The sequence below is a fragment of the Rhea pennata genome, chromosome 1, assembly GCF_028389875.1.
Source record: "Rhea pennata isolate bPtePen1 chromosome 1, bPtePen1.pri, whole genome shotgun sequence".
Lineage (NCBI taxonomy): Eukaryota > Metazoa > Chordata > Aves > Rheiformes > Rheidae > Rhea > Rhea pennata.
In genome coordinates, this window is record NC_084663.1 from 56,151,382 (window position 1) to 56,157,759 (window position 6,378).

Below are 6,378 nucleotides of genomic sequence, written 5' to 3' on the forward strand. Positions count from 1 at the left end.
CCCCCCTCCCGCGCCGCCCTTCTCCTCCAGAGCAGCCGAGTCCGCCGGCAAGAGCGGCCGCTCCCTCCTCCCCTCTCCCCGGCGGCGCGCGCAGCCAACCGCCGCGGCACGCGCCGCTTCCGAGCCGGGGCGCGGCAGCCCGCCCGCGCAGCCCCGCCCCTTCCCCTGGGAGGGCGGCCGTTGGGCGGGGCGGGAGGTCGCGACTGGAGCGCATGCGCGCGCCGTCCCGTTTCCCCCCCCCCGTCTCCCCCCTCCCCTTCAGCGGGAGCGGCGGTTGGCCGCAGCTGGGCGCTCCTGTGTGTTTATCTATGTTCATATGAGCGAATAATTATTAATGTATTACATACTACTAATTAATTCATATATTTTATATATATACATATAGATATGTGTATGTATGAATAATGTAATAATATATAAATTTTTCTGTCATCTCTGTCATCTGCCTTTCCTCTTTTCTCGCGTGAATGGAGACGTTTCTTAGCTGGAGGCTGCAGTATTGAGAGAAAGAAGTACTCTTCTACTATCTACTGCAAGTGTGTGGAGGAGAGGCAGAGTCATAAGGCGTCCTATGAAGTGGGGTTACCTTGAGTGCCAAGTAGCCCTAAGCAAGCTTGGCAGTCAGTTGTGTTCTGTGCAGTTTTTAAGGAAAACCCAGGTGTGGTTAAAACCAAGATACCAGCTGCCAGTCTTGGCCCATAGGTACCACAAGGGGCCTCCACTCTCCTCAGCTTGGAATTCCTCTCCTGCCAAGGTGGACAATGTCCTTTCCCACCATCATTTGCAGGCCACAACATGGATACAGTGTGACTGTACCCTCAGGTCGGCAATGGGAAGGTGTCCAGAGCAGCTCATTGGCGCACCTCTGTATCCACCATAGTCTGGAGTAGTCCTTGGTAGGCTGGAGTCAGACACAAGAGCAAAATCACTCGTAGTTTTTCAAAGAGCTAGATCAAAACTGCTGGGACTAGATGAAACGCCCCTCTGCTGGCATGGAGTGACTCTGCTCATGTTCGCGACTCCGAAAAATGTATGGGGAGCACTTCGCAGAGGTGATAGCTCTGTGTCCTCATTTCCCTGCTGAGCCCTGATGGTGTGCTTGAGTGGTCCTTTCTCATTTGTGCCAAAGCCTTTCCAATCTGGGGCAAACTGATGCCTTTCCAGCTCCTGTTCCCTAGCATCACTTTTCCATATTCTATCCTCTTAAGGCACAGAAAAGGCACAGACTTCTCTAGGCAAAATTTTCTAAGTCCGCTAGCCAACATTGCAAGTTCCTTCTCCATTTGAATAATGATCTGACTCAGGCCTTTACTAGATGGCAATTATGTTTCCCTCCTCTGTGCTCTTTGCTAGACATAGGGGCTGAGGCCTTCCTTTTTTTTTCCTCCCTGCCACCTTGTCTTGACTGAAACCTCCCTACAAGGTGCTGTGCAGCTACAAAGCAGGGCCAGAGCTGAGCTGACCTGGCTGCTGAACTAGTTCAAACTGGAGTATATCTACACGGATGTTGTGTGTCCACTTATTGCACATCTCTGTGCCTCTCACTTGGGATGTGGAGGAACCTGGGTGGGAATACTTCATATCTGTGCATGTAGGAAGAGCACTGTTATTGAGCTCTTCATCTAGACTATATTCAGAGCCATTTCCTGTCAATAGATTCCCATAAATAAATTTAGACCAACACATTCACCTTGCTGTTTCTGCTTGAGTGGTATAGACACAGAGATAACTGATTTTACTCTTCTTTAAGAACCTAACTTTGCCTTTCTAGGCTGAAGGAGACAGTTTCAGGAAAGATAGTTTCTGTTTAGGCAGCTCTACTGAACCAGGAGGGAAGAAAGAGGAATCATTCCCATCACTTACTTTCATTGGAAGTCAGCTGAAGAGCTCTCCAAGTGTATGGCCGGCATCTCTTGAAGTGAGCGATGGCAGGCAGACTGGCGGCAGCACCAGGGATTTCCAGGAAAAGCACCGTCCTCTGTGTGAATCAGAACTGAAGGATCTTCAACATACCATTAAAGACATGCAGTTTTAGTCATGTGTAGTAGTGAGATTGTAGTGAGGGTGGGAGTACTAAGCAGTCTTGACTTCCAGTGGTCACTTGATACTCTTTGAATGACATCTTTGTGGCAAATAGATTAGATTCAGATGCACTTCAGAAATAATTGCCAGTTAATTAACCTCATTCTATAGAATGATGGCTTTTGCTGCAGGGACTCCTGCCAGAGGATTCCAGCTCTCTTATTGTAAATCCTTTGTCTGTTGTTTAATTACATCTCTTTCTTCCAAATATACAGAGTTCATATCCTTTCCTATTGTGCAAGACACAAACTTTCAGCCATTCAAGCAGACCTGGATACACAGGCAAAATTACTTTTTTAAAGGTTATATTGTCTGAAGACGGAAGAAAATGCTAAATCTAAAACCTCAGTCTACAAACAAGCTTCCACATGTTTAGCTTTATGTGTAAGCTTGGTTTTGCTGATGTCATTTGAACAGTTGTAAAGCTGTGAGTGGTACAACTATAGGAATGGGGTTTGTGTCTGTTTTAAAATTAAAATTAGGAATAATGGATTTAGAACTAATAAAGATTTGTTTTCTTATCCATATAGCTCATGGTGCTGCAGAAACCTGTGTAGAACAGCGCTGTGTTTGTAGTTAAAAAGCAACAGACAACTTATCTGCTTTAAAATACAATGTCACTTTTTTTTCAGCACTGCAGAAAAGCTAATGCTTATTTAATGACATTCAGGACTGCAGTCATGCACCTTGATGAACATGGGCAGACCCTGTCTTTGCACAGAGCACCAGTGAAATCAGCAAGGCTTTGGATGTGCTCAGAGACCTTGCAGGGTGTATTGCATTGCAGGACTGAGAATTTAGGAGTCATTTTTATCTTCTCATGTGCATAAATGACTCCTACTGAGACTAACAAGAGTGAGGACTATGTGTGTGTGAAAGAGAGAGAGAGAGAGCGCACAGAACTTGATCCCAGAGAGGAAAACAATTTTTTTGAAGATAGATAGAAAAGCTGCCATTTTTCCTTCTTTGTATAATGATTAGTCACCTCTTGCATTTAAAAGTGTGCCCTATTCCTAATTCAAATGAGTCTGGCTTCAATTCTTACTTACTGATTATTGTCATTCTGGCTTATCTTTTTCCTTCCCCTTTGGACTGGAACACAGACCTTCTAGTGCAAAACATTTTTACACGATGAAAATACTTGTGCCGGATTCTAGCTGGATATTACTGAGGCTCTGGCACTGAGTCTCTACTTTAAACTTGAGCAAGGCACTTAACTACTTGCTCTGCAAAAAGTGCATGATAAGACTTACCAAACAGGGCTGCTTGCAGTGCTAAATGGATACTTGTCCAGTATTTTGCAGTCTTCCAAAGGAAAGTGTTGCTGATGCTTTTGTGCTGCTTCACGAGTAACTATTCACAGAGACCAATAGCTTTATGCAGCACTTGCAAAATGAAGTACTGCACCAACAGAGTTTTTATTGGTTGTATTGATCAAACTTATTTTTCCTCTTGCTTTATTTATACTTCTTATCTTTAGTAAATCCTTTCAAAAATTACCATGCTGTATGAGACAGCCAAAATCTCCCCCAAAATACAGGATATTGGGCATCCAACCACATCCATACACAAATAATTTCATTTTAAAACACAGCTCCCTCTCTCATGTCAGTTTAAAACTCCCATATTTCTCATTCCTCTCTCTCTTTGTATTTATTTTTTTCTCATTGCTTCTCTGTTCCCAGTGCTAGAAATTACATACATAGCATTTCTGGTGCCAAGCTGTACTACTGCCTTCCTGTTTTTACAAATGATTTCTCTGCAGAAAAGGAAGCACAGTCACTCTGCTGCACCAGTAGATAAAAGATATTCCCTGTTAAACAGCATGCTCTAGAGGAGCACAATGTCAGTAGGACAGCCCCTGCAAGGTGCTGTTGTAGGCACTCATAAACTTTACACAATGAGAAGCAATTACAGGATTACTATCAAGAGCCACCACATCATTTAGTTTCCTCTCTTCTGGTCACAGGTGAGATTGATTTAGGGAGATTGTTTTCTGTCCTGTTTTGCTGATGATGGAGGCTGGGGCTGGGAGAAAAAGTGATAATTTTTGGCAAGGCTTGCAGGTGATGATACAGAGAAGGGTAACTCCGGCATAGCCAGCTTGCTGCACTTGCTCTGTTCCTACAGCAGAGTTTATTATAGAGAGCAATGGTAGAAGGGTGATATCACAAGCATCACACAGCTCCTCCCAGGCTCTCCCCAACTCTCTCTGCCAGCTTCAACCTGCAGCTTCCCACAGGCCCAGATGCTGTAACGATCCTGGTTCCTCTGTAGGCCTACTTCCAGGCAGGCTGGAAGGGCAAAGAAATAGAGATGGAGCAATAGAGGGAACAACCATTAAGGAAGGAAGGGAGCTGGAGGTAGAGAAGACAGCAGTTTCCTTCCTCCAGCACCTTCCAGGCAGATGGAGAGGGCCAAAGTGGAATAGCTACAGCCAGGAAAAGGGGTATGGTGAGGGAGGGCTGATGCCCAAAGATAAGAGCAAGCAAGCCAATATCACTGTAAAATTGATTTAGTAAAGAGCTGTGAGTCAGTTCATTTTTCTTTGAAGGAGGGAAATGGAGTGTTACAGTTGTGCTGATGCATACGATTTTACTGAGTTCCACAATACACTAAACAAAGCCTCAGCTCCTGGAGCCCTGGGATTATGTGAACATTTCATTTTTTTTAACTTTGTATCAGAATTGTGTTTCTAGATGTCATGGCTGCAGGGAAAAGCTTCAAAACATGTTTTGTAAGAACTTGAAATATGAGAAAGCAATTAAAGAGATTTCAAATAGTTAGAAGAAACAGATAAACTCATAACATTGGAGCATTTTTCATCTTAAATGCTTGTTTTTGGCAACATTCTGTCTCACGAGTTTTTAACTCTTACATTTGCCAACACAGACATTTTTCTTTCTGTGGGTAGGATATTTCCTCAACGCTGCCACAGCACAATATAAGAGAACCCACAAGCACAAGCAAATCTTTGCTTTTTCAAAACAAAGACTGATCAAAGGACAGGTAGGTATAGCAACATTTCTGGATGTAGTCATATGTGAAAGGAAGCTAGGAAACTCAGGAGGAAAAGGAAAGAGTGTGTGTGTGTGCATGCGCATGCATGTGCCCACTTGTGTATACATGAGCAGAGAAAATTTAGGGGACTGGATACAAATGGTTCACTATCATGTTGCTCTGCTTATTGCCCCCAAGCATAGGCACATGCTATGCTCAGGTAGTCAGATGATGGGCATATTAGAAGAGTATGAGAGGAAAGCTTTACCTAAGCACTGGAGGGGGTGACATTTTGACATGACATTTTCTTTTTATTGCACAGCAAGTTAAATGAGATTCATTTTAATGATAGGGTATTTAGCGCTAAAACTCACTATCTCTAGTGTCCTGAGAGCTCTGATTTCTCAGTATTTTGTTATGTTTTGAAAATGTGTACTCTGCTAGACATCCGAGCAATACTCACACACAGGTGAATACAGGTAAAGACACATCAAAGTAATATACCCATCTTGTTCCCTTGATGTAAAGCTACTGATGTTTACCTTCATATAGGTTTTTATCTTTTATTCCTGTATGTTCCCCATCGATATCTCCTAAGACCTTATCCCTTTCACAGCTGAGCCGACTTCCCTCCCCAACCCCTCACATGGTGCTTCCAGCTCCTTCCCTTGTTTTCCTGCTGGTTACGTAAGAGACGCTTGACAGGGTGGATGGTTTGAAACATAAGCCAAGCACAACAAGGAACTGTTAGCTCCTCTTGAAATGTCTCTCTCAATAAGGGCCATTATTTAGGTCTCTCTTGTCCATTCAGCCACTGATTTTCACTGAACCTGTAGAACTTACTACCTTGGGTGCCATCTGCACTGTCACCAGGAGATGCGTTGGTGTGGGTGATCTAGTTCTTTGCTTGAGGTGCCCCAGATGATACCCAGACTGTGGGACCCCAGGACCCTCTGGGCCAGATGGGTGTGACCCCACTGCAGGCCATGGCAGCCCCACAGTACCCCTTCGCTGCTCTACATTTCCGCTTCCCTTGCAAGGCAGTGCTTCATCCTGCGCCAGAACAGTGCCTGGATGCACGTGAACCTATAGGCAGTATGACCAAGGGACTGAGACATCAGGGTGAAAGTGAGTGCTCTGGTACCACAGTCCTGAGCCATGGGTTAACAGTAACCAACAAGTTACCAGGCAAGTCCTGTCTATCATCAGACATAAACCAACGGGCCAGCCTGGCCTGCCTTTGGTGAGCCTTGCCAAGCAAACTAGGCTAAAAAAGCCACCCTTTCACAAAGAAGA